A 27,966-nucleotide genomic window follows, 5' to 3' on the forward strand; every position below is an offset into this window, starting at 1 on the left:
GCTCCATCGGGGCCGTTTCAATGCAGAGAACATAAATGTCAGTATCAGGGTGCTCTACAGTCGTAGCGTCGGCCCGTTTGACCACGGAGACGGGAGTGACGGCCGGCTCGACCGCAACGTTACGATAACGTTTCCCATCCGTGACAGAGTTAGCATGCAGCTTTAGCTCTGCTCTGTCTAGCTCTGCTTTTCCTGTCGATGTGTGAAACCCAAAGTGTTTCCATCCTTTACTGGATGTGTAGTGTTTACCACGCTGGATTTAACATGGGAGGATGCAGGTCGTATCCACGACGACCCTCCAATGTTTTAGACTCTCTGAGGTTTGTTTTGGTTGACGGATACGGAACGGATATGACGTCACGTTACTCAGACTACAACAATAAAAACGGTAACTTCCTTCCATCTCCACATAGACTCAGATGAAGCAAATATATCGATTATGGCGTTAAAAAAATTGATTTCAAACTCGTGATACATAGGTGAATCGATTTTTTTCCCACCTCTACCATATAAAGTCAGTTAACCAGCACAAGGAGTCCAATGAAAAAATTCATAAAATTAACTGTGAATTAAAACTGAGAAAGAGTGCCAGGTTATTCCTCCAGGAAAATATAATTTTAATATTTACACTTTTGATTTCTGCCTAAAGCAGTGAATCACATTTTCTGTAAAGGATGCAGTCGATGCAGAATGTTTGTATTTTGTGTGCTTAGCAATCTCCCGAGATGGAGCCATGAATAAATGAACATGATGGGGACAAAAATAATGGCACAGTGTGTTGCATTCAGGGACTCCATTGTTAATTTACAATGCATCGCCTCACACACGAAACAGCACAGCAAAAAAATCCTTATTTTTTTTGTCTTTAGAGCAATTTATGTCATTATTATTATTATTATTATTATTATTATGTTTCATATGTGAATTTCATCTGTTCCCTCCAACTACTTACGATGCCATCGAACCTTTACTAAGCCACAAGCCTTGATGTAAGCGACGCCGTTTCATGCTCAGGTGCTCATTTAGATGAATCATCCTTGTCCCACTTGCCGTGCGCGCGTGTGCGCACGTTGCATAACTTCAGTAAGAGAAAGGCTGCCGTGGATGTTCAAACAGAAGGACTCAAAGTGAGATTCACAGAGAGTGTTTCTGCAGTGTCGATGAGCCGAACATTTTCGGGGCCCACACAATTATTCCAGCTCATCGCGGTCCAATTGACCAAAACGACAGCGCCGCTGTGCAGGAGACGGAGGGAGAAGTCTAGTGGTAATGAAGTACGTCGTACTCCGACAAAACAGAAGGAACAGAGGAAGAGATGAGAAGGAAAGCAATTAAAAGCTGTATGATAAGAATGTGCTATTTGTTTGAATCAAAGCAAGATTGTCTTTGATATATTAAATTAAAGCAATTAAGTTAAGGAGTCCTGTGAGATTAAAACTCTTGAGTATCTTACAAGAAAAATTAAACAAATCTGACAAAATGCAAATTATTAGTAAATAATTTAGAAAATGTATACTTTTCTGATCTGGACTTTTACAGATTTTAAAGCCCCCCTCCAATGTTTTTTTGGCATTTCTATGATATTTCATATTTATTTGAGTCAATATCTGACTAAGGTGATCAGCCACACTGTTTAAGGGAGTTTCATTTTATTTCTTAGTTTCCTCCACCTTAGTTTAGTGTGTTTGTGTGAGACGACAACGGTTTCAATCAACGCAGTGAATTACACAAAATCCCACCGGCAGAATTAAAACAACACACTGACTGTCTCTCTCACTCGCTCTCTTCTTCTCCGTCTCCTCCTGCTGGAGATAAATTAACGGAAAGCAGCCGATACCGGAGGTTTGCGGACCTCTAACAGGTCAGAGCGACGGGAAGCACAACTTTCAGCTCAAGAGAAAACCAAAGAAAAGTCCCGTTAGAGAAATAAACGGATCACAGTGCAGCCCGGTGCGGTGTCGGTGCTGGAGCTGAGGAGAGAGCGGCCGGTGCTGGTGGACGGTGCTCCTCCAAAAACGTCCAGAAACTGTATTTCAAACGGAGGACCTCTGCAACATGTCTATCCGTCCTCCGGTGCTCTGTGGCCAGCGTGCAGCGGTGCGGCTCCTCGGTGCAGCAGCAGCCAGACGGCCGCCTCGCCAGGAGGAGAAGGTGAAGAAGAGAGCGAGTGAGAGAGAGTCAGTGTATTGAGATAATTCTTATTCTTTAATAAACCGTGTTGGCTCTTGTTTATTTTTATTTTTTTTTATTTGACCTTTATTTAACCAGGTAAAATCAATTGAGAACCAATTCTCATTTACAATGATGACCTGGCCAAGAGGCAGTAGCACAGTCCACACAAGTGACACAGACAGCACAGATACAATACAGTATGACAAACACATGAGAAAATGGCTAAAAACAGCATAGGTAAATTAACAAACACTATGTACAAAAAAAGGCGGATTACTGGATGTACTTTGTAAAAATGGAAGAGAGAGAGAGAAGTGAGGGCTGGTCAGCAAGTACAGCAGTCAACTATGACTTGTTGCAGCTTTTGTTTGAACATGTTGAGAGAGGTGAGAGCTGTTAGTTTGAGCGTGTTCTGTAGTGAGTTCCAGTCTCTTGTTGCACATCCTCCTAATAGTACGACACATTTATATCAGGGCTGTCAAAGCTAACGCGATAATAACAAGTTCACGCAAATTACTTTTAACGGCACTAATTTCTTTAATGCATTAACGCAACTCGCAATCTCTAGGTTGTAGCAGGCTCAGTTTTAAAGCTGAAGTGAAGAAACTGGTATCATATGAACCTAGAAAACCTAATGAATCCATCGGTACCAACCATGTCATACTAGCTTGTAGTGAAGGAGGCTAAATAACGCTCCAAACTTACGCTAAATTTTGGCGAGGAAAAACTGACATGTCCCTTGACCTCTGACCTCCAGATGTGTGAATGTAAATGGGTTCTATGGGTACCCACGAGTCTCCCCTTTACAGACATGCACACTTTATGATAATCACATGCAGTTTGGGGGCAAGTCATAGTCAAGTCAGCACACTGACACACTGACAGCTGTTGTTGCCTGTTGGGATTGAGTTGTTATGATTTGAGCATATTTATTTATGCTAAATGCAGATTTGTCATTGTTTTATGTTGTTAATTGATTTCCAGTAATAAATATATACATACGTTTGCATAAAGCAGCATATTTGCCCACTCCCATGTTGATAAGAGTATTAAATACTTGATAAATTTCCCTCTAAGGGACATTTTGAACAGATAAAAAATGTGATTAAATCAGTTGAGAGCTCTAATTTATTCATATGTTTCATGTTGAATTTGACAGTTTTCCACACAGTTGTTCTATTGTTGTTTATTTCCCCTCATATCCCATTTATTCCTGAAGGAGAAAGTTGCTTTTTTCTCCCACAGGGATGATTTAGATTTAAAGTTGTCAGAGGAAGCAGAGAAGCGAGAGAGGCAGACCGAGTGACAGCAACAAAGAAAAAGAAGACAAGTCAACTAGAAAGGAGAGTTTATAGAAATCAAACAGACAGGCAGGAGGAAAAAAAAGTTAGATCGCAGGGCTGGGGGAGAATAATTGAAAGAAAGAAGATGTGGAGAGATAGTGTGACAGCGGGCAGAGAGGCCGTTCTCCACTGTCGGGCCTCGGCTCCCTCCGGAGTGGTTAAATGCATTAGGCCTGTCCGCTGGGAAGCAGTCCAGTGATTAGCTGCTCTTCAGCTGCAGGACGGAAACTAGTCTGCATTCAGCACACATCTCTCAGACACACATGTGGACGTGTTGATTAGATTATCTAATATACTGATAAGACAGCACTTGACATTTCTCACAATTAAGAATTCGCGTAGAGAAACACACACACACACACACGTTGAAGCTCGTATTAAATACTGTATTATAGGGGTGGAACCATTCATCTACATCGATTTATATTCCCAAGATCCAACTACATCCATAGGTATTCAGCAAATTGTCTTTCCGGACTATCCAGACATTACTCTCCAGACATTTGCAAGCTTGCCAGCTCCGCCCTCTGCAGTGCAAACACACATCCATGGCGGGCATGCAGACGAACGGCGCACTGGACTCCTCGCTCTATCACCCGGTAGCGGCGTGGAGGGAGTCGGGCACCGGGTGCAGAGGAGCCGGTCGGCAGAGTTTCAGGCGCTATCAATCCACTTGACGAGGGCAACTTCACCCACAGGTGCTTTACCCATCATGATATATGCGCACGCAGCATCGGCGATCCAGCCGGAGAGCAGGCGGTCCGCGAGGCAAATTATCACGATGGGAGTAAAGTAAAAAACAAAACAGAAACTCAGCTAACGTTAGTCTAACGTAGTTTTAAAATGGTTATCCAGATGTTTTCATGTATGAAAAGAGCCCAAATGAACTCTGTAGGTGGACTACTTGATCACTATAAGCAGATTATTTAAACAGCGTCTGTATAGGAATGATTCTGTCACAAGCTGTTTGATCACTATCAGCGGTTGATCTCTGTATTATAATTAATTTATCCGTTATTCTTTTACAAGAAACACTTTGAGGAATCCTGACCTGCTCTGTCCAGTATCAGATATTTATTTCACAGTTGTATCGTATCGCTCTAGATGAGCCAAATATCGTCTTTGAATCATATCGGAATCATGGAAATCGTATCATATCGCTGTAAAAACGTATCATTACACCCCTACTGTATTATGAGATTTACTGTATAACTGCGTAATCAATAGCAGAGGTAACTAAGTCATTTGCAGTGTGTCCTGTGTTGTCGGTAGTTGCTAGACGCTGAGGAAAACGTTAAGGTTGTCTTTGCGACAGCGGCACACGAGAGAAGTTTGCCTTTGGGGCTTTCTATCAGAAATCTCCTCAGGTTTATGCTACTTGGTTGGGTTTAGGAAACGCTAGGGTTAGGGTCAGGTTAGGTTAGGGTCAGGTTAGGTTAGGTTAGGGTTAGGGTCAGGTTAGGTTAGGGTTAGGTTAGGTTAGGGTCAGGTTAGGTTAGGGTTAGGTTAGGTTAGGTTAGGGTTAGGGTCAGGTTAGGTTAGGGTTAGGTTAGGTCAGGTTAGGGTTAGGGTCAGGTTAGGTTAGGGTCAGGTTAGGTTAGGGTTAGGTTAGGTTAGGGTCAGGTTAGGTTAGGGTTAGGTTAGGGTACAGGAAGTTGAAAAGTTGTCTGTTTCCACTTAATCTTGACATACTTGTACTTCACTTCTATTACATGATAATTTATACTTCTACTCCCCTACATGTATGAAAAATACATATTCTTCTTATATGATATGGTGCAGAACTATACTACTAATCTACCTAGTAGTATAACGTACAGAGCACCTATACAACTGGCTCCACATGGATGAACTACAACATTAAAATGCTCCTACATTTATTAGTTAGTGATAAAAACAGAACGATATTCTTAAGGATGTAGGATGTTATGATACTTTGAAATCCAGGACTTTTACTGGTAATGGAGTATTTTTAGACTATGGTATTTCTACTTTTACTTAAGTTAAGGATCTGAGTACTTCCTCCACCCCTGATCAATAGTATGAACTACACATTAAGAGTAATGGAGACTCCAACAACAGCATTTTGGGCTGTGCAATGCACTTGTTTGCAAGGTTTTTTACTGACCTGTGAGTTTTATTCATTACAGTTTAGAAAACATGTCCTGTGCCCAAACACTCCCTCAACCTCTTCAACCTTGGACGACACAAACTAGCTCCTTCATCCAGGCAAACAAGTCAGATAAGTTATGCCAACAGTAAAATCTATTGAAGACAGCATGCAGATATATGCGTCTGGCTAGAAAAGATCAATAGAAATAAGAATATTGAGAACATGGAGTCGACGGGAGTAAAACTATTCAGAGCTTTCAGAAATGAAACCACATTATCATAATCATATACATATCATTTACTATTAACCATCTGCATATCGTCTCACCGAGCCCTCGTGGTGGTCTGGGGGCCACGTGGGCGTTAGTGCTCCGCATGCTCCTTTAAGTAATCCATAGACGGCTGTCGGCAAAAGCAGCATCCTAAATTCAATTACCCGAGTCCTGGCAGAGGAAACTGTTGAGCAATGACCTTACATAAAATGTCAAACTAAATGGATGCAGTTTCATTTTTACATAATATTGAAATCTCCCAGAAGAGCAAATTCATCATGGAGCCTATTTGTCAGAGAGCTCATGGTAGTGGACTATACGTATGCTGCACGCTGTATACTGTACGCTGTATACTGTACATGATGATGTGGTGAGAGCGAGCCATCCTTTCACATACTGTATGTCCTCTGGTCCGTTACAGTATACTGCACAATGCATACTTTTACTTTAAGTACTTTAGGTACATTTTACTGCACAATGCATACTTTTACTTCAAGTACTTATTACTGCACAATGCATACATTTAATCCAAATGCAGAAGTTTTGACATGTCGATACGTCGGCCAGCAGACTGGATTTATAACCCGAAGCTATCAGCTCCTGTCAACCATTAGCCAGCAGAGACTGCCGGTGACGGGTGCATCTTCTGCTCAGCTCATTGATTAGGAGGTGTTGGATCATTCAAAGAGCCCCCGCACTTCAAAGAGTTTGACCATATAGTCAGGTTTTATGTATATATTCTGTACATGTCAAAGGAATTCTCTAAATGCACACACTGACACACGTAATCCGGTGTGACTCTGTGAAATCATCCACAAAGACCGGCTCTGAAATACCCTTTTGAAGCTTCCCAAAGGCACACATTAGGCCCCCTATATGTCACGCTGCTCTCTGACATGTGGAACAACACGGTGGCAGCAACACACGTTAAGAAACACGGACATATGATGATACATACAAACATGCACACAACACAGTAATCAGGTTATTTGTGTTCATATCATAGAACACTTCCAGCCTTGAACACGTGGTTAGAATGTGTCCCAGATTGCAACGGCTGAAAGAGACATGACACACACACACACACACACTGCTGCACGAGCACCACAATGAAAAGCCGACGCAATTATCAAAGGAACGATTCACCTGCTGATCTTCAAAAGGTCTCCCCTCATTTCATCTCTCTCTGCATCTCAACCTCTCAATCCGTCCGTCATTTGATGTCTATCTCTTTCTCCGGTTTCACATCTTTTCCTTCCTTTGTCTTCTCTCAGTGTGACAGCGTTTTGCACCTCGGTAGGTTTGCGTTTCAATAAGCAGCAGGCTGATGACATTAATGACGTTGCCAGCGATTGCTTATTCACAAAAAGAGGTGGTGGATAATGATTCAACTGATATCACTCCGCTCTGTGCTTCCCTCTCTCACTAGTGTTTAGTTAAAGTTAGAGCACCTTCACACTTGTCTGTTTCCTCCGTCACTCTTTCAGGCCTCTTTTTAGCCCCTTTATGTTCTTCTGCTTACTGTAAGCCTGCTATTGATCAACATCTGTGGGCTTTTCTGAACAATTTGAATGTCAGCAGCATATTGAATATTGACTGACTGACTCACAGATTTTAAAATGCAGATGGACCAGGTGAAGCATGCATTGAAGTTTTTTTTACTAAAGAAGGCTACACATTGAATGCAGCCTCGGCTCAGTTTCATCGCTGGCCTTGAGTAAATCACAGAAGATAGATGGAGCACAGATACAGTACTGTATAGAAGTGGCTGAATGCACACCATCGCCTTCTGGTTTTGCAGCAGAGCTTCAACGATCAGGTGAGGCCCACACAGAGCTATAAATCACTCCCTACGGCAACAGGGCAGACTTCAGGTTTTACCTCTCCCTCTTCCCGCTTTCCTCATCCAGTGTATGTGTTTCACTCTCTTCCTTCTTCCTCTCCGTCTGAAGTTTCCCCCTCCTCACATCCCTCTGCAGTTCTGCCTAACAAGCCGTGCAGACTAAAAGGACGAGCGAGAGAGAATTTACCATTCACAAAACACCCAGTTTTCTGTGAAGCTAACGGGGCTAAAAATACTAATGCTTCTCTGCTCCATCTCATTACTCTGTAGGTCTCCAGATGCAACCACACACACACACACACACAAACATGCAGGGTTGAGCGTCAGGCTGAAGTCGACAGAATAAGTACCGGGACTTACTTTATTTTTTGAAAGGAATGAGCCTGTTGGCGTTCAGTTATGCCAGCACACACTACACGAGAATCAAGCCCATTTTGGGCCCTATTCCTCCCGACGATCATCGACCATGCCCTGATTGTTTGATGGTTCTAAAGATGATCTTTCCAGATGTTCCTGTGGTGTGAAGTACGTTAAGAGTGTTTTTTACATCCCCCGATCGGCTCGGAAGTCCATCCGGGCCGCACCGATTTCAAATCGTTAATATTAAACATGTTCAATATTGATGATGGGATATCCTGATGTGTGTGTAGAACCCCGAGGACAGAAGATGATGCAGTCACGTGGGAAAGAACGATACCCAATAGAGAACCAAGCTGAAAAAGGAAGGACAACAACCGCCGTCAGGCCAGCAGCGGCTAATGCTCAACGTGAAGCACAAAGTAGATGGAGCTCAGAAATGGAGGACAGACTTGTTGATTAGTGTTTATTTAATGTGTCTCCATGACTTCATCCATCCATCCTTCATGGATTGTCAATACAAAGTAAAAACTAACATCAGTAATCCTTCCTGCCCGTCGTCCGTCATGTTTGATGTTAAAGTCACGTTTGATCGCCAGAGATTTTGCGAGATTTTGCGAGATTTCTGTTTTTTCTATTCGTGACTCTTGTTGTTCATGAATGAATCTGTTAGCGTGCGGTGTGCTGTTTTGGGCCAGATCGTTGCTCTCCACACACTACAGGAACTATAGTTAAATTTAACATAACATGTCATCATGTGTGGGCTCTTGTCGTGTGCCAGCCTTTACATAGCACAGTTTTGTGGCAGCCTGATTTGACTACTGCACGAGAGAACGACCTTTGACTTTTTTTAAGAGTACGGCCGATGTCGAAACACATTAAACCCTCTTCATCACCAAATGCACCCACACACACCCACACACACACACACACACACACTCCTCCGTATGTCAAAGGCCGCTCCAGTTGAGCCTCATTGTGTGAGAAAGCCCTGAACGATGCCGGCTGCATTCAGCAGCATAACGTGACATTACTTGTGTTTTCCTGACTTGGTAAATGAGTCACGTCAGATTAGGAGACTCCACTGAAAGACCACTTGTTTGTTTGTTTGTTTGTGTTTGTGCGTGTGTGTGAGAGCAGATCCAGTTTCGCTTTAGCCTGAAACGTTTTCAAAACACACGAAACATCTGATGAGTGTCAGCCACCATCGCCTGCTGTACAGTAGAATCATGCCTGTGGGGTTACAGGACTTACATAAGTGTGAGCCATGCTTGTATGTGGAAACATTCCCATTCTGCACATTTCGTCCTTATTCTCTTTTAACTCAGGCCAAAGCTATTTAGTTTTGAAAACTTTAAATGAATGAGTATTAAAACAACATCTGGATTGCCTCCCAATCAGTGAGCTACCTCGGGATCTGTAACGTGAAGCCAACGCTGAAATGCCTTAAACTGTCATTCTCTCTAACAGCCAGCAGGGGGCGACTCCTCTGGTTGCTAAAAGAAGTCTGATTGTATAGAAGTCTATGAGAAAGTGAGCCTACTTCTCTCTTGATTTATTACCTCAGTAATAGGGATGATCATTTTGAATTATTTCTCTAACTGATAACCAACCCTCGTTAAACAATTATTAACCGTTAACCGACTACTTTTAGTGCCTAACAAGATGCCGAGCTGCAACAAAGATGCCGATGCACACACAGGTTAAATCCATCATTTATCACCAGCTGCAGTGTACGAGCACAACAGACAACTGAGTCACCAGTTTAGCCAACCAGGAGAGTTACTGTAGCAGCCACGGTGCTAGGTGTGTTGTCCCAGTAAATCTCCACCGCATCAGTTAGTTGGTTAGTTAGTCTGTTGGATAGTTTAGCTGCGAGGTGGTCAGCTGTGTGTCTTCCTGGCATAACGTTAGCGAGTGTACGACAGACCGTGTGTGAGGTTGGCGTTGAGTGTGAGGTTGTCGGCGGCGCTATAGCTTTGAACGTAGCTGTAGCAGACGGTGTGTGTACAGGTTTGTTTGTCGGTGAATAAATGCTACAACTCCTCAGCCGAGCCAACTTTCTGTATCTTGCAACGCTGGTCCAGACTCTCTTAAGGTGGTCTGTTAAGGTGGTAACAAGACGCTCCTCTGAGTTCTGCTCAGCTTTTTAATTAATTATTAATATTTCTTTTAACCGTTTAACGGATTCTAAAATTCTTAATGTCAGTTAACGGATAAATGGTTTATTATTAACATCCCTAGTTGTAGCTCCAGCCTCTTGTGTCACTTCTGGTTGCACAAATATCAACATGGCGACGGACAAAATGAAGAGGTTTTAAAACGGCAGTCCACAAACCATTGGGTGACATCACAGTGACTATGTCCACTTCTTAAATAGAGTTTATGCTGCTGCCCGTTCTAGAGTCCTTTTGAAAAAAATCAAAAGGTTCAGGTGGCTCATTTCCAAACACAAGAGGAGGTGTTGGGTAAACAGAGTTTCAGCGGGCTGTAGAAGGGATAAATGCATGTGTGCTCCTAAAGCATATTGACATATAGATATACAGTATATCCCTAGTGGATTTGTATGTCCTAAAACAACCACGAATAGCCTCCCACCCCTGGGTGCATAACTACATGTGTGCGTGTGTGTGTGTGTGTGTGTGTGTGTGTGTGTGTGTGTGTGTGCGCGTGTGTGTGCGTGTGTGTGTGTGCGTGTGTGCGTGTGTGCGTGTGTGCGTGTGTGTGTGTGTGTGTGTGTGTGTGTGTGTGTGTGAGTAGGCAGCAGTGAGAGTGCCCCAGGATGCTCGCTGCCTCTCCAGGGATGTGAAGTGTCGTCAAAAATAGAGAAGCTTTCATGGTCTAGTTCACTGCTTGTGTCTGCATCCACAACAGATTAAATTGCCTTCCTTAATTGCTTGCTCCACTTCTTAATAATAAGAATAATAATATATTACACGGCGCCGTCTCCATTATTGAGGCACTGCATTGGAACCTGCACTTAATGAGCAACTTGTCTCTCGTTGTGCCGTCTCAGTAGACCCGGCTGTCTGTCTGTGTATCTGTCCGTCTACCTACGCTCAAATGCTTTGTATTTGTCTGGGTGGTCCTGCTCTTTCTTCTGTCAGTGTGTGTGTACGTGTGTGTGTGTGTGTGTGTGTGTGTGTAAGCGAGTGACAGATGCTCTCTGGTCATTGTCCCAGTGGAGTATTCCCTCTACAGATGCTGCCGCCAAGCAAGGTGTCAGCAGTAGTTTGCTTTCTCTCTCATTTCCTCAAGATATCACATATGTTATGTAATAATTATTGTCCCAGATGACCTTAAAGGGTCACTCCGCCCAACCAAGTGAAAAAAACATAAACATATGCATTTTCTCATTTACACTTGGTGGTAATTTTGCAATGCAAATGATTTGTTTTTTACCTCCAAGTCTGAGGACACGGTGGTTCTCTGCCGGAAACCGGTGGATTGCACCCTCCGGGTTGGGAGTGAGTTACTGCCCCAAGCGAGGGAGTTCAAGTATCTCTACTTCCTTGCTGGGAGTTAAATGAGAAGGTTGATGCTACTCTCATGTCTGTAGAGTAAATATGAGGCTGGAGCCAGCAGACGGCTAGCTTAGCTTAGCATAAAGACTGCAAACAGTGGGAAACAGCTAGCTTGGCTCGGTCTAAAAGGTAACAACCACCTAGCAGCACCTCTAAAGCTCCCTAGCTAACACACAGCATCTTGTTTGTGTCGTCTGGACAAAAGAAACAAATTGTAAACTGATTTCTGCACGTGATCCCCCCCCCCCTTTAAAATGGCTAAATGTCGTTAGTACACTTTGGGTTTTTTGACGGGTTAAACAAACGACATATAACATGTTAATTAGTGGAGCTTTAGGAGGTGCTGGTAGACGGATTGAGTTACGTTTGGGGAGAGCCGGGCAGGCTGTTTCCAGTGTTTGTGCTGAGCTACTGTAAGCTAACCAGCTGCTTCATATCTACAGTACAGACATGAGGGGGAACAATCTTCTCATCTGAAACTCTGCGAGAAAGCACATGCACCTACTTTCCAAAATGCCAACACTATTCCTTTAAGTATGGCCCGGGTGGAACGTTCACCTTTAAGTCACCTGGACTGATCTCCCTCCAGATATTAGAGTCATGTTGAAAAGCATCATGTTGTCTCAGCAGGTATCTCTCTGCCCCGTCAGAGGCTGTATAGGATGAGGTTGTACTACTAGTATAGTATGAGGTAGTACTACTAGTACAGTATGAGGTAGTACTACTAGTATAGTATGAGGTTGTACTACTAGTATAGTATGAGGTTGTACTACTAGTATAGTATGAGGTAGTACTACTAGTATAGTATGAGGTAGTACTACTAGTACAGTATGAGGTTTAGAATACAGTCCATGCTTTAAGCACACATTTTGCCTCCATCACACTATTAAACACACGCAGATGATCAACGACTGTAATTTCCCCAATAGTCCTCTGTGGCCTCTCAGGTGCACCACAGCTTTAAACCCTGAAGAAAGCCCAGGGCTGAGATGTCAGCGTCAATCAGTGTCCTGCTACTCAGACAACAGCAGGATTCTGATGCGGTCTTCTTCTTCTTCTTCTTCTTCTTTTCCTCCCCTATACGTGTCTGCACTCACACCTCAGGGTGTGCATCCACACGCTGGACGTTTCAACACGCTCACCTCCACGCGGCCCACCGACCCACCCATCCGTGAACGCTTAATATGCGGCTCGACTCTGCCGCCGTGCAACGAGAACGCATCCCTAGGAGTCTCGCCTTTCCCTCCATCTCGTCCCGGCAATGAACGAAGGTGGGGGGGGGCGACATAATAGAATTCATAAAACAAAGAAGGGATTGATTGGTAAATGAGGCGTGTGAGGGGGGCCAGCGTTGAAATTAATTATTAGAGCGGCACAGTCCCGGCTTGTGATCAACAAGCGTGGACCTGTGGAGCCTTCTGTGTGTGTGTGTTTGAGAGTGTGTGTGTGTGTGTGTGTGTGTGTCCGCGTGTGTGTGTGTGTGTGTGCCTGTTTCCAATTAAATGCAGTGAAATTGAGAGACTTGGCCTGTAGGAATCTAATTACCAGAATCCTTGGGGGGAAAGAGGACAGAGTGCCTTCAATGTGTCAGCACATCTTGCACAGAGTGAGTGTGTGTGTGTGTGTGTGTGTGTGAAGGAGAGGATGTATGTTTACGTATTTATGCAGGTGTGAGTGTGGATGAATTCCCATTAAAAGCTTTCTGCATCAATGATTGTGTATTCATTAGTGTTGCATTTAGTGTTGCTGCGTGTTTCAGTGAGTTTCTGTGCAGTTTGTGTGAATGTGTGTGAATGTGTGTGAATGTGTGTGTGTCTGCGTTCAGCAGCTTTATGAGCGTCCAGAGCTAATGAATCAGGACGACGGGGAGGTGCTCAAAAAGGAACCGCGGCAGCGTCATCACCATCAACAACCACAATAGCTCCATATGTCTGTCACCCCCCCGATCTCCAGTCCTTAGAATACACGGCTGGAGGGCATTAGAGAGAGAGAGAGAGATCAGACAGGTAGAGAGGGAGAGAGAGAGATCAGACAGGTAGAGAGGGAGAGAGAGTGTGATGGATGGATGGATGGAGAGCGGAGCAACAAAACAAAGCAGACAGACAGTCAGAGTATTTAGCTGTGCGATGTCATAGTATGCTTTTACCTGATGCTGGAGAAAGACAAGCTATTCACGGTAGAAAAGATATTCAAAAGGCTCTTCCTCGACAACAGATATACATTTCCAGCAGAGACGGGCGCAGAGTGCTCTCAGGCGTTTAATGTATGATACTCGACTGAATAAAGAAATACATAAAAGGCAGCTGTGTGCTGCAGCCGGCTCCATATCCTGCAAAGATCCCTCAGAGATTCATCAACTATTTCATATTTAAAAAAAACTGTCATGGCCATTTTCAAAGGGGTCCCTTGACCTCTGACCTCCAGATATGTGAATGAAAATGTGTTCTATGGGTACCCACGAGTCTCCCCTTTACAGACATGCCCACTTTATGATAATCACATGTAGTATGAATGTGTTATTGTCTCCACTTCTAAAATGGTGTGGTAGAATATTTCTGCATACTGGGGTCCCTAAACAGTCTTGAATTACATAAATTGGGTATCACTGTAAAGCTGAGACTCTTGTGGATCCAATGAGCCCAACTGTATTCATGTGTGATGATGTTAGTCCCCATAGGAGACATTTCATTGACTTCACTGTATAAAATAACCTGTGGTGACCTCTAGGATAATCACAGCCTCATGAAACTTTACAACCACAAACTAGAGACCTAGAGCATTCAGAGGATGGATGGATCAAACTAGAGACCTAGAGCATTCAGAGGATGGATGGATCAAACTAGAGACCTAGAGCATTCAGAGGACGGATGGATCAAACTAGAGACCTAGAGCATTCAGAGGACGGATGGATCAAACTAGAGACCTAGAGCATTCAGAGGACGGATGGATCAAACTAGAGACCTAGAGCATTCAGAGGATGGATGGATCAAACTAGAGACCTAGAGCATTCAGAGGATGGATGGATCAAACTAGAGACCTAGAGCATTCAGAGGATGGATGGATCAAACTAGAGACCTAGAGCATTCAGAGGATGGATGGATCAGACTAGAGACCTAGAGCATTCAGAGGATGGATGGATCAAACTAGAGACCTAGAGCATTCAGAGGATGGATGGCTTTCCTAGCTACATTGATCAATAAGGGAGTTTCTGAGCAGTTTTACACAACAGAAGTGCTCGCCATCCAATCGCCGAGAAAAATGCAATTCTTGTAGAAATCTCCAAATGTCAAAAGTTTTTGATCCCAAATCACAGCATGGCTTTTTCTATGGTGTTCCTCAAGGTCTTGGTGTCTTAATCTCCCCCTAAAGACCCCCTGTACTCCCCAGAAACATTATTTTCTCAAAATATCCAGTATAAATGTGATGTAGTATATAATGCAAGTATAGTTTTCCAAAAAAAACAAAACATGCAATACAAAACTGTAGAAATCAACTGTGAAAGTTAAATTGGAAATAAAACATGAGAGGAGGTTTGACTGAGATTTAAAACAATTTCAATAATTTCTTCCCATTCCTACCTTTGCACCACACAGATATTAATCTATTCAGCCTCCTCTGCAGCAGCATCAGTAACCGGGAAAGGCATCTTATCTAAAGTTAACTGAAGATAGTGTGGGGGAATTTCAGGAATAAAGAGACAGATGCTCTCTTTCTAGACGGGATGAATTCCTGTAGTCCTTCCTGAACTCATTATTACCAATCGCCATACCAAATCATGAGCTACGCTCTCATACACACACACACACACACACACAAACACACTCTCTGTGGACATTTCATCACTTAACTTTATACAGTGATTCAGTCTGGCCTGAGTCCGCACGATCACTTATCTAATGCAACATCACATCCCTTTTTCTACGGCCTCAAAATGTCACACACACACACATGAATACTCGGCCTTCCAGACTCCATCAACGTCGTCTCCAGCTGATGTTATATGTCATGTAGTATGACCACAGCAATTACTCACATTCCATAACTCCTACCTCACGTCGTTATGATCCTCCACTAAGGTATGGTAACATGTCAGTGACACTTAGGGCGAAGTAGCAGTACGCAAATGTCACGGCGAGGGATGACGTCGCTTTCCGACACGCTGGCTGTGTGTGTGTGAGATTCGACAAGCCGTTATTCGACAAACACTTGCACACTAAAATACTAAATATACTAAAATATACCCAATGTACAAAACAAAGTATTTAGATTGATATAGATTGAGAGGCATCAGTCACTAGTATTGAGCGGTTCTGTGTGCCTGTGTTTCTTTGACAGCTTTGTGGCAGCTGTAATTCACGCGCATGGACACACACACCCACAAACACACACACAGAGTCCGTCCACGATCAATCAATTTATCAACAAATAGACAGAGTGAGGGCTGACATTTACAGCCCTGCAGCTCCCAGTTGCGTGTGTGTGTGTGTGTGTGTGTGTGTGTGTGTGTGTGTCCTCTGCGCTATGATGCAGAAAGAGGCCACAACAAACAGCTTTTCATGGGCGAAAGAGGAGAAAACGTCCACATGATGATATATATATATAAAACATGAATAATAGTTCATTACAGTGTTTTCAGATAGGCCTCTCTCGTCAGTAAAAAGCAGATTTCTGTCCCCTCAGACTGGCTCACGTTGACAAAGAAGAGAGAAATGAAGATGGGTGTGATTTGATTTATTTCATAGTGGTGGTAATGATAATAACAGTGATGATGATGATGATGATGATGATGGCAGTAATCGTAACGCTGATGAATGCGATGATGGCGGTGACTGAGATGATGATGATGATGTTTATTTGTGGTGATGATGATGCTGCTGATGAAAATGTGATCATGTTATTGTTTTCTGTTACCGTGGTGACCTTGAAGGCGTTAAAAGGGATTATTTGGGCTGTCAAAGTTAACGCCGTAATAACACGTTCATTTGTTTTAACGCCACTAATTTAATTTAATTCTAACGCATTAACGCAACTTGTGATTTTTAGGTTGAGTTTTAAAGCTAGAGTGAAGATACTGGTGTCATATCAAACTAGAAAACCTGATAGATCCATTGGTACCAAACATGTCATACTAGATCCAAACTCAATTTCGGAGAGGAAAAACTGTCATGGCCATCTTCAAAGAGGTCCCTTGACCTCTGACCTCCAAATGTGTGAATGTAAATGGGTTCTATGGGTACCCACGAGTCTCCCCTTTACAGACATGCCCACTTTATGATAATCACATGCAGTTTTGGGGCAAGTCATAGTCAAGTCAGCACACTGACAGCGTTGTTAATTAATTTCCAATAATAAATATATACTAGGGATGCTAATTTTTTTTAATTTTCTTAACCGATAACCGACCCTCGTTAACCGATATGAACCGTTAACCGACAAGATTAGTGCCTCACTTGCAGCGTTGTACCAGCTGCAGTGTACGAGCACAAAAGACAACTGTGTCCCCAGTTGACCCGTACAGGAGCGTTAACTTAGCAGATAGATAACTTAGATGCTGCGTGTAGTGTCGCGGACATGCAGACACTTTCCCAGTAAAAGTCTCCACCGCACATTTAGTTTAGTTTAGCAGGTTGTCAGCTGTGTGTCTGCCGGAGTGTCCGACAGTGTGTGTATTTGTGCTACGTTAGCAGCTGCAGCATTGCAGGTGGCTTTGTGCTCGCCGCCGCCGCCACACACAGTCTGTCAGCGGGATGAAACTTTAGCGAGTGTCCGACAGACCAAGTGTGTGTTGGCGGTGAGTGTGAGGTTGTTGGTGGCGTTATAGCTGTGAACGTAGCAGTGTGTGTACAGTTTATTTGTCGGTGAATAAATGCTACAACTCCTCCGCTCCGCTCAAGCGAGCTGGAGAGACCGGAGTCAACTTCCTGTATCCTGCAACTCCGGCTCCGCCTCTTAAGGTGGGCTGTTGTGACTGTTGTTAACTGTTTTAACCGATAGCGTTAATCGGTTAAAATGCTTAATGTCGGTTAAACGGTTAATTATGGACATCCCATCATAATATATACATACATTTGCATCATATTTTGCCCACTCCCATGATGATAAGATCATTAAATACTTGACAAAGCTCCTTTAAGGTACATTTTGAACTGATAAAAAATGTGTGATCAATTTTCGATTGATCGCGATTAACTATTTTAATCGATTTATAAAAACAAAATACGGCTCTCGCCTCTTCTAATATGTGACTGTCGACACAATACGATGGGATGGACGGGTGGGAAAGAGTCGAGGGAGTCGAGCGGTAGTGGAATGTGAGAGCGAGGAAGAGGAGGAGGAGGAGGGGAGCATTGTGGAGTATAACGGGCTGCCTGCCAAAACCAAGTTTGCTTTGTATTCCTCATCTGCACACACACACACACACACACACACACTCTGGCAACTGACAGAGAGAGATATAGAGAATAGAGGAAGTATGTATATGTGTGTGAATTTCTGATCTGATCATGATTCTATAGCAGCCTCGTGCTCATTTCACTGAGAAATGGCGCCATTCATCAACGCTGTTGAAGTCAGATCAAACTCATGTCTGATCAGAAATCACGCATTTCAATTAAACTACTTGTGCTCCGGACGGGGAATAAGAGAAACGGCTGGCACAGACCGACAACAGACAGGTTTCTGCTGTTTTGGATCCGTTGTTGCCGTGTGTTAGAATCTTTAGCCGTGACGCTTTTGGCAAAATTGTCTTTGTCACACTCACGCCAGCAAAGTATTGAATTGAATTAAATTGAATTGAGAACAAGAGATAGAATCAGATATAGAGCAGAGAGCTGTTTTGCAGAGATAACTAGTATCATCCAGTCAGACGTGTCCCTGGGTCTCCAGACTGCTTAGTCAAAGCTGCTGCTGCTGTTTTAAAACTGGTTGGAATGAGTCCTGCATGGTGGCTGTTGTCTTTCTCTCTCAGGTTGATTTCACTGATTCGATTGAGGCGCTGCACTGAGCAAAAGCTGTTTGTTGTTGTTTTTGTTGTTAGATATAATTGTTATAAATAAATAGAAGTTTCTTGATAGTTCATAGATGATCTTTGTCTGAAGTGTTGCTGATAATGTTAAAGATCTCTACATCTTGTTGACTATAGGAACCAACGTCATTTACCGCCCTGTAAAAATTAACCGACAGTTTTTGCCATCAATCATTTTGCATGAATCATATCTTTTAACAGATGAGTAATTTCAGAAGTTATAATAACAATTTAAAAGCCAAACTATTCTACAACTATTACCCTACGTATATCCCTCACAAGTGCTAAGTGATCCATTAATCATGCACTCAACCATGCGGACACCGTAAGACAGTAACGCTAAGGGAGTGCCACTTTAGCTCTGAAAAAGGTCACAAATCTTCATGGCGGGGGCGCCCCGCTTTGTTCACATCACTGAGCAGCGAGCAGAGTGGGGTTGAACGACGGGATGCGGTGTCCGTCAAAATGGTTTAGTGACGGTAGAGCGGGCCTGAGATGGCCTTCCTTTTACTGGTGTCGGCGCTGACAGGTGACAAAACAGCTGCGGAAGAGGCACGCCGAGGGACCGCGGGTGTGTCAGAGAGCGCGAGAAAGAACAGGTTTGTGTGTGTGAGACGGAGATAGTTCACACCTGGATTCAATACAGAAATATCAGGTGATAAAGTGTTGCCGACAACAACAGGGTGAGTTTTTTGGGGTCGATACGCGCGCTTACGATCAGGGTCTGAAAGGAACTTTTTTCACCGTCCGCCACTCAGAAATATTATCTGCCACTTTTGAAATCTCTGCTCCAAATGAAGGAATAACATTTTAGATCTGTCATTCAATGTTCGATATATTTTACATTATAAACATTATATAAATTTTAAATTACCGAGTTCAAATTACACAGTAGCTTCAGGGGGAGCCCTATTTTTCAGGGGAGGGAGGGTAGTGTACACAGTACTCTATTGTACTGTACTTTCTTATTGTCATCTACAGTGGTTATTTGCATAAAAACTCAATTCAAATGATTATGATTATTTAAATATTTGCTTTGATTCAAAGAAATCTTGGTAAGTTGTTTGGAAGTTAAACAGGTCATAATTCTCTCTCTTATCTATTTTATATTGATTTGTTTCTCAGCAGTTTCTCGCTAAAAACTTAATTTTACGAGATTATATTTGAACACATCATCATAAAGTTGAAATTTATCTTTGCCCAATAGTCATTTTTACCGAGCAGAGCTTGAACGCCTCATAATAATAACTCAATGGCACCTCCATTAATGTTAGCAGCTCCGTTATTTAACCAAGCAGGACTGTGCTAACTGTCTAACTGGCTGTTAACAGCTAACGTTACTAACTCTCCTCCTGCTGATTACAACACAGATGTCGCATTATCCGGGAAAAAGCGTCATGCTGTTGAGCGCTTTTTTTTCTCTCAGCCGTGTCTCCGGTCCCAAACAAACTGAAATATGATACAGCGTGCGCACACGTCATCGTGCAGGCGTAACTGTCGGAAAGCACAATAAGAGGAATCGATAGTCACGGATGCATGAGATGCCAAGGAATCGGACATCTAAGAACCCATTCTTAATGGGAACCGGTTCTCTATTCCCATCTTTAGCGTTTGCGCTGTCTGCCAAATTGGCGGATGGCCTGACAATTTTACGCGCCACTGCATTTGGCGGGTGGCGGATGCTAATTTCAGACCCTGCTTACAACACAACGATGTTACAACATTGTATGTATGTACTATGCCTAACAAATCATTGGTAACAGAGGAGTCATCATCCACTTTATATTTCATTAATTAATACATTTTGGTTAAATTCTGAGCAGGTTGTTGAACAGATAAAAACGGTGTTTTGGGGGTAGGTGTAAAGTTTTGTGTCAGGTTTGTGTAGCGGATCATTAATGTTGCGAGCAGGTGTGAGGTTGGATGTTTCTGGGGCAACGGGACATAGATAGGTGCCTTCTGGGGGTGTTGTGGTCCATATTCAACCAGACAGCAGAGAGGGGATAGCATACTTTCTCTACACACTCTTTTCCTCTAAAACCTCTAAGTTTTTTAAAGAGGCACTCGCTCTAAATACCTCAACTGTAAGCTGCAGTAAAGCTGAAAGAAATTCTGCAACGCAACATGATAAGGAAGTCATTTCTTGACAGGAAATTGTGAGCATTTTGGCATATCTGCCTAAATAAGTGCTGATAGAAAAAAAAAATGTAACATACCGTTACAATATATCACAGTCGAAGTCTAAAAACTACAACTTTACAAAAAGCTCCTTTGCTTTGAGAAGATCGATACCACTCTCAAGGCACTGATGACTCATGTTGTTGAACTGTATCATATGCTCTTTACCAATGTAGTATGTTCTTAACTATTGTACATATTGTATTGTTTTTATTATTCTAGGATGCCAACAACATCTGGCAAAGGGACCAATGATGAAAACTAGCCTCTGGACTAATTTGGGTACATTTATATTTGTTCGAAAGTTGATTAATGCACATTATCCCCTTTCAAATTAAAATTGATTTAAAATTTGAAATTAAATTAAATTAAATTAAATTAAATTAAATTAAATAAAAAAAATTCTCAAGCTATCTGTATATTTAGTCTAAGTTCAGACTTGTAATTTGATTTTATTTATACAGTACATCCAGATTTATACACTTGGTGAAGGTCAAACACTTGTACTCATTATTGTGTATAAAAAAAGAAATCATTGGCAGGTGGTGACTCAGCTGAGGGAAGCAATGTGACGGAAAGATGACTAATTCAGATCCCTCAACCTTACATAAATAGATAAACAGGACCACCGATGCTTTACGTTTTCAGAATAATAAATCAGAACACTGACATCATTGTAGATTTAAATATTCTGTTATATCTGCTCGCACGGTATTATAAGATTTCACGGGAAAATATCAATTTAGAATTCATCTGAACAACTTTAACCTCCACTTCCTAATCCAACAGCACATTTTATTTACAGAGCGAACTGCAGCTTAACCAGCGACTATCACCTGTCAGGAAGTCAGAAGACTGCAGAATAATCCCTCACATAACAAACACATCATTCTAAATACATACACACACCCCCACATGCTGCGCGGCATACAGTCGTCTATAATTGGGGACGTTGTGTGATGGGGCGACTGCTGCTTGTCAACAGAGATTATAGCTGCAGACGTGTGTGTGTGTGTGTGTGTATGTGTGGGTTTGTAATCATTGTTGCACCTGAGCACACGGAGTGAAAGCACCTGGATTAAATGTGATACTAAGGACGCACCGTGTGTACATGCACTCACATGAAGGGAAGTCTGTCTATACGTAAACAAGTGATACGAAACACAGACGCCCACACAAACACACACTTTGTTCTCTTCTGGCTCCAGGTGTAAAATCATGGCCACAAATACATGCAGACACTATTTAATGTCACCACTATTTTGCCTGCTGATTGCCCGTCTTGTAAGACCAACGTCGGAGAGTAAATGTCACATACTCTTACTTTAGTGTATTTAGATTTTTCCAGTTAGCGCTGCACGATTACGGAGAAAATAATAATCACGATTATTCTGATTAATATTGAGCTCACAATTATTAATCACGATTATTCATTGATTTTACAGACAAAATATTTGTGTTGCACTTTCACATTTAAATAAACAGAGCGCTGCTTCCTCTTCCATGTTGGGCTACATTTCTGCTAATGTACAAATCTTTGCATCAAAATAAGACTGATCCTTATTCACAGAGCAGCTCCTGGAAGCTAAATAAAATTGTACCAAAACTTTTGGGCTGGGGAATTGTTTTCGTCTTAGAACTTTAACACCTTTCACAGTGGGTTTTCAATTCATGAAAGTCATTCATGTCTTATTCAGCATTCGGTTCTGCTTAGCTCCACCCTCTTGTGTCACTTCTGGTAAAAAGAAACCAAGATGGCGAAGGCTTAAAACCTAGATGGCGACGGCAAAAAAACAAGATGACAACGGCAAAAATCAAGATGACAACGGCAAAAATCAAGATGACAACGGCAAAAAATCAAGACGACAACGGCAAAAAACCAAGATGTCGATGGCCAAAAAAACAAGATGACAACGCCAAAAAAACAAGATGGCGACAGCCAAAAACCAAGAGAACAATGGCCAAAAACCAAGATGTCGACGACCAAAAAAAAACAAGGTGGCGATGGCTGAACTTGAAGCAGTCCACAAACCAATGGATGATGTCACAGGGACTACGTCTACTTCTTCTATTCTACAGTATATGGTCTATGGGCGTGACAGCTCCCTAAAAGTGAAGCCAAAACGGAGCACGCATTTTAAACATCGCAGTCGATCATTAATCGATTAATTGTGCAGCCCTATTTTCCAGTACAGCAACAATGAGCTTTTAGAGGAAAATGCCCTCCAGATTCTAACAGGTAGGTTTTATTTTCATCTCAAAACCTTTGTGTTTTGCACAAGAACAGCGACTCTCACTTCTTCACCAGATATGACAGCTACCACCATCAGTCATGCTCTCTCTACCTACTCTGCACGCCAGAGTGAGTCCATCATCATATAAAGTATATGATTTATTCTTTGTTTCAGGTTATTGTTTCAGAAAATAAAACACTGTCAGTGCAGGTCCACCAAAGCAACCGTGCTGAGCCAGGAGGAACCCAGACGTCCCGATGAAGCCAACCTCACCCGTGTTGTCATCTGCTGCTGTCAGAGTGAATAAGGAAAAGGGCAGCTGCTGCGCTTTTATAAGGGCAGGCCCATTAGGGTTGAGGGAGAGCATCCTGATTGGCTGAGCACATACATGGAATCTTTGCAGTGGAATATAATATTCATAACTATGTTTTCATTAGTGTATAATCACCGATGAGCCCTTCATATCTACATAGGGAGCGGGTCCTCTTCATGGCCACGGTGCACCGCCGTGTTTCTACAGTAGCCCTGAACAGACAAACCAAACTCGTGCTCCAGTGAGAGCCTTTCACATTATTAGGTTACCTGAAGGCCACCGTAGTTCTCCAACACACTTGTGAAGCTGCGCTAACGTGAGCTGCTGAGTGCAAAACTGTGGTAACGCTGTTCGCCTCGCACACTACTCCACACTACTCCACACTACTTTAGAAGCAACTTAAGACAGCAGCTGGGGTTACTACGGTTTTGCACTCTGCGGTTCACGTTACCGCAGTCTCGGGGAAAGAGAGGAGTGAGCGGAGGGGTACTCAGTTGGTTGCAATCTCCAACCACACCACTAGATGCCGCTAAATCCTACACACTGGTACCTTTAAAAGGTGCTAAATTCGAAATTCAGAGCACATCTATTGCCTCCACATGGCTCTCAACATGGTGACGGCTGAGCATACGCTTCTGCGCCGACGCCGTCAGTCGGGACGGCGTTATCAGCTGTAACCGCCGTATGAGATCATTCTCTGCTCAGGTAGACATTACTCCTCTATATCTTCACATAGTAAATAGTTGTTTGCTGTTATAATAATACTCTGGATATCATATGGAGCACCTTTAACACTTTATACCGGTGAAAGCATTTCCAACAGGTCTCCCCAAGTGTCATTTTTGTTAAGCCATCAATATCAAGGTTTTTTTTTGTGACACAATGTCAGTGAGGCATTGATTCAGTATTGTGTTATTATCTCTGTAATTAGTTTATCGGTTGTCTTGTTAAGTGTTTGTCTATCTCTCCCGATGAGCCAACCGACAACTGCTGTTCCTCTATATGCAAACATCTTTTTGGCACATGGTGGAGGCTGGGCCCCGTGCCTCATTAAATGTGTTGTAGTTGTTAATGGCTGAAGAGTTTATGTATTTTATTCATTTGGACAGTCTGTTAAATCTCTGATGGCTATATTTTTCTTTTTCCTTTTACAGCTGTAAAATTGCCGCTCAAGTTAATGTGCTCACCTGAGCAGCTGCATTTGTAATTATGATTTAGTAAGAAAAAACAGTAAAACCTCCCTCTTTGCAAGCTGTTTACACTATTCTGTCGACCCCGTATCTTTTTCTTTGATCTCCCATTTTCACGGTTCTTTGCATGCAATCTGTCGTGTACACACACACACACACACACACACCTTTGGTCACAATCACGTTCAGTATGAAACAATAGCGGAGCCTGTGGGTGAGTGTATATGAGTCAACAGCCTTGCCTGCCGGTGGCATTCACAGTGACTCACATTTCCAGGAAGAGAGAGAGAACGACACACACACACACACACACACACACAGAGAGAGAAGTCAAGATCAGCTGATTTGTAACACTCACACTTCAAGCAGGACGATGAGAAGTCTCTGAGTATCGTTCTAAACTATTACCTCTGTTTTATTTGAAGATAAATTCACATAATATCAATGAAGTAAACTGAAAACTCTCATGTCAGACGACTAAAGCGGGGCATACACTGTACGATCTTAGAGATGTTTGTTGTGTACTTCCTGCTCCTACTGTACGAGTAGATCGTTTGAAATGTAAAGCCAAAGCTCACGATTTATCTGCTCACACTGTACGTGTAAAATAGAAGAAAAAAAACTGCCGGTCCAAGGATGTATAAAGAAAAACTGGATCCAGCGTTGGAGGCGGGGCCTCGTTCATTCCTATGAAAGTGTCTCAGTGGAGCATGAAGCCTAAATGGCTCGACTTCCGTCTGGAAGAGTATCCGGATCTTGGGCACATGGAACATGCGCAGTTACATCCGCTCGGTCACATGACTCGGTCACGGGGTCCCAACATCACGCTGTCATCACGGCTTGGCGCTCCAGCCTCGGTCTGGGTCTCACTCACATGAACGGAGGAAGGGAAATATCTGGATTCAGCTGTTAGTACGTTTTACAACTTTAAAAACTTATTTTTTTAAATAAGGGCTATTAGAGTGTTCGTACTGGGAAGTTGAAAAAAATGATCCTCTGAGTTACAGACGTCTCTTTCCCAATGTAAGTCTATGGGAAAAAGTATTTTTGGGCCCAATGGCATCACGTGACGGACAACGGAAGTTGAAGTACTGCCGTTTGGCCACTACGAAAGTTGGGATCAACGACCGGCGCTCTTCCTGGGGGGCTCCTGCGGGCCGTTCTGGCTGTTGACAGTTGTCAATAAAGTTTGGTTTGAAAGCTCCGAGGCAGGTAAAGTTTGTTTGCTAGCAGAGGTCTGTACGGGTCACAATGCTGACAAGGCAGAAACGTGCTGCCTCGATTATCTGTGCCATCCTGTCTGCTGAAACGTCTAAGAGACAATTGCAAAGACAAATGCAGAGACAATTGGAGGTAGCTACGTTTTATTAGCTATATCTATTGCAACCTTCATTGTTATCTTGATAGCTACGCTCTGATTACTGTAAAAAGAGGAGAACAAAGGCGCTGACGTTGGGGAATCGGCTCGTGGCTCTGCTTCAACTGTGTGAGAGCCTGGGGACGGACGACCAAAATTTCTGACATGTCAGAAATTCATCCGACTGTCCGACGGCCGGTCAGGAGGAGTTAATCGGTACGACTCTAAAAAGAGTCGTTCGGCTCAAAATTCGGGCCAGAATCGGGCTCAAATGGTACAGTGTACGCCGGCTTTAGACGCAGATGTGTTATCTAATCAGTTTGTGTCTCATCTGTCTCACGCTCTCTGCTGGTGTTTGTCCCTCCACCATCACATTTCCTCTCTCTTTGTTCTTCATCATAGAATATCGACAGTCGCAGCTACCAAACCTCTTCTCTCCTCTCCCTCTCTCCCTCCCTCCGTCTGCCTCTCTCTCTCCCTCTCTTTCCCTCTGGCCTTCACAGGAGGCTCTCAAGGCGCAGTATGTGGCTGCCCTCGCCACACAGTCGTCAGCCATGAACCGATCGTTTCACCTAACTGAATAATACCAGCATTCACTCCCATCCCGCTCGCTGTCCCTCTCTCTCCCTCTCTCTCTCCCTCTCTCTCTCTGTGTGCTCCCTCCAGCCTTTTGTCATGTTCACCTCTTCCATCTCTTCTCCTTTAACATCTCCCTTCATCTTTACCTGTACTTCCTCATCTTCTTTCATCCCCTCATCATCTCCTTGTCTTCTTTCTTTTTCTTTCAATCTCGCTGACTCTTTCTTCTGCTTTTTCCGTTCCATCTCATTTTCCTAACACACACACATACACACACATACACACACACACACACACACCCTTTCTCTCTATTTATTTGCCACCCCCTGTTACTTTCAGGTCATTGTGAGCTGCTGCTACAAAAGGTCTATAAATGGCCTCTCTCTGCCCCCTATGGCGAACCACAATACTAGATCTCACACAGGCCAGACCTGACGTCCGATTGTGTGTGTGTGTGTGTGTGTGTGTGTGTGTCTGGGCAAGTATGAATATACATGTATGTGCGAATGTGGTGGAAACAAGAGAACCTGGACCCCGGTCTATAAAAAAAAGCATGTCACCGTCATGCTTCTTCTTTTTTTTTTGCATTGCTCCCCTGCAGTGTTTGCTCTTTTAACAGCAGCACAGGATTTGTTAACTTCCTGTCTGCGGTTGCCAAAGATCCTGACCCTACAATATCTGGCGAGAAAGACTCAAGGACACGAGCTGCTGAACATCCTCTCCTGTGTAACTCAGTGTGTCTATATAGAGAGGCCCTTCCAGAATAGAAGACATTTGATCATCACTGGGTGTCACTGATACCAACAATGTGTCTAATAGGAGATTAAAACTATTTTTATAAAGTCATTTTCAGAGTTGAGAGAAACCAATATGACTGGATCTTGGACAGAAATGCTCCGTGTCGCCCTGAGCAGCATCAATCAACGTGAGCCATGTGTCCCGTATGCAGGAGCCGGAGGTTAGACACCACTGCCAAAAGCTAACATCAATAGAAGGGGAAAGGAGGGGGGGTGTATATGAATGATCAGGCGTATTGACGCTTTGTTCCAAAGATCAGAGTTCACTTAAAACAACAGCCAGCTGCCTCTCATTATGCAGCTCCGGGGCATTTCATTATTAAGAGCGACCTCAGCAGTAGCAGGAATTTCTGCCATTAGCAGCAAAAAGGATTCATTTTGGAACGGCGGCAGATTGGAGGTCTATATATCCTCTTCAAGCGGGAGCAATGTGTGTGTGTCTGTGAGTGCAATCCAATTATATTAGACTTTAAGATGGCAGTTTTATGCGGAGTCACTTACAGTGGGTGCAGCAGGAGAGTGAGCTTACATTCCTGGAAAAAATTACAAGTAAACCAACTGGTAGAGAGTCAAAATCAGACGATACATACACGGCAACAAATGTCCCTTTACCCTAAAATGATTGTGCTTGAATAAAGGAAAAAGCAGTTGAATCTGCAACATCTAGTTGT

General features: G+C 43.1%; 1 protein-coding gene across 8 annotated transcripts in view; it reads right to left on the reverse strand.

The window, feature by feature from the left end:
• Positions 1 to 27,966, reverse strand: part of cacna1ia (calcium voltage-gated channel subunit alpha1 Ia) — a 218,964-nt gene that overhangs the window by 172,025 nt on the left and 18,973 nt on the right. The window lies entirely within an intron of this gene.

The sequence above is a fragment of the Sebastes umbrosus genome, chromosome 14, assembly GCF_015220745.1.
Source record: "Sebastes umbrosus isolate fSebUmb1 chromosome 14, fSebUmb1.pri, whole genome shotgun sequence".
In the NCBI taxonomy this organism is placed as follows: domain Eukaryota; kingdom Metazoa; phylum Chordata; class Actinopteri; order Perciformes; family Sebastidae; genus Sebastes; species Sebastes umbrosus.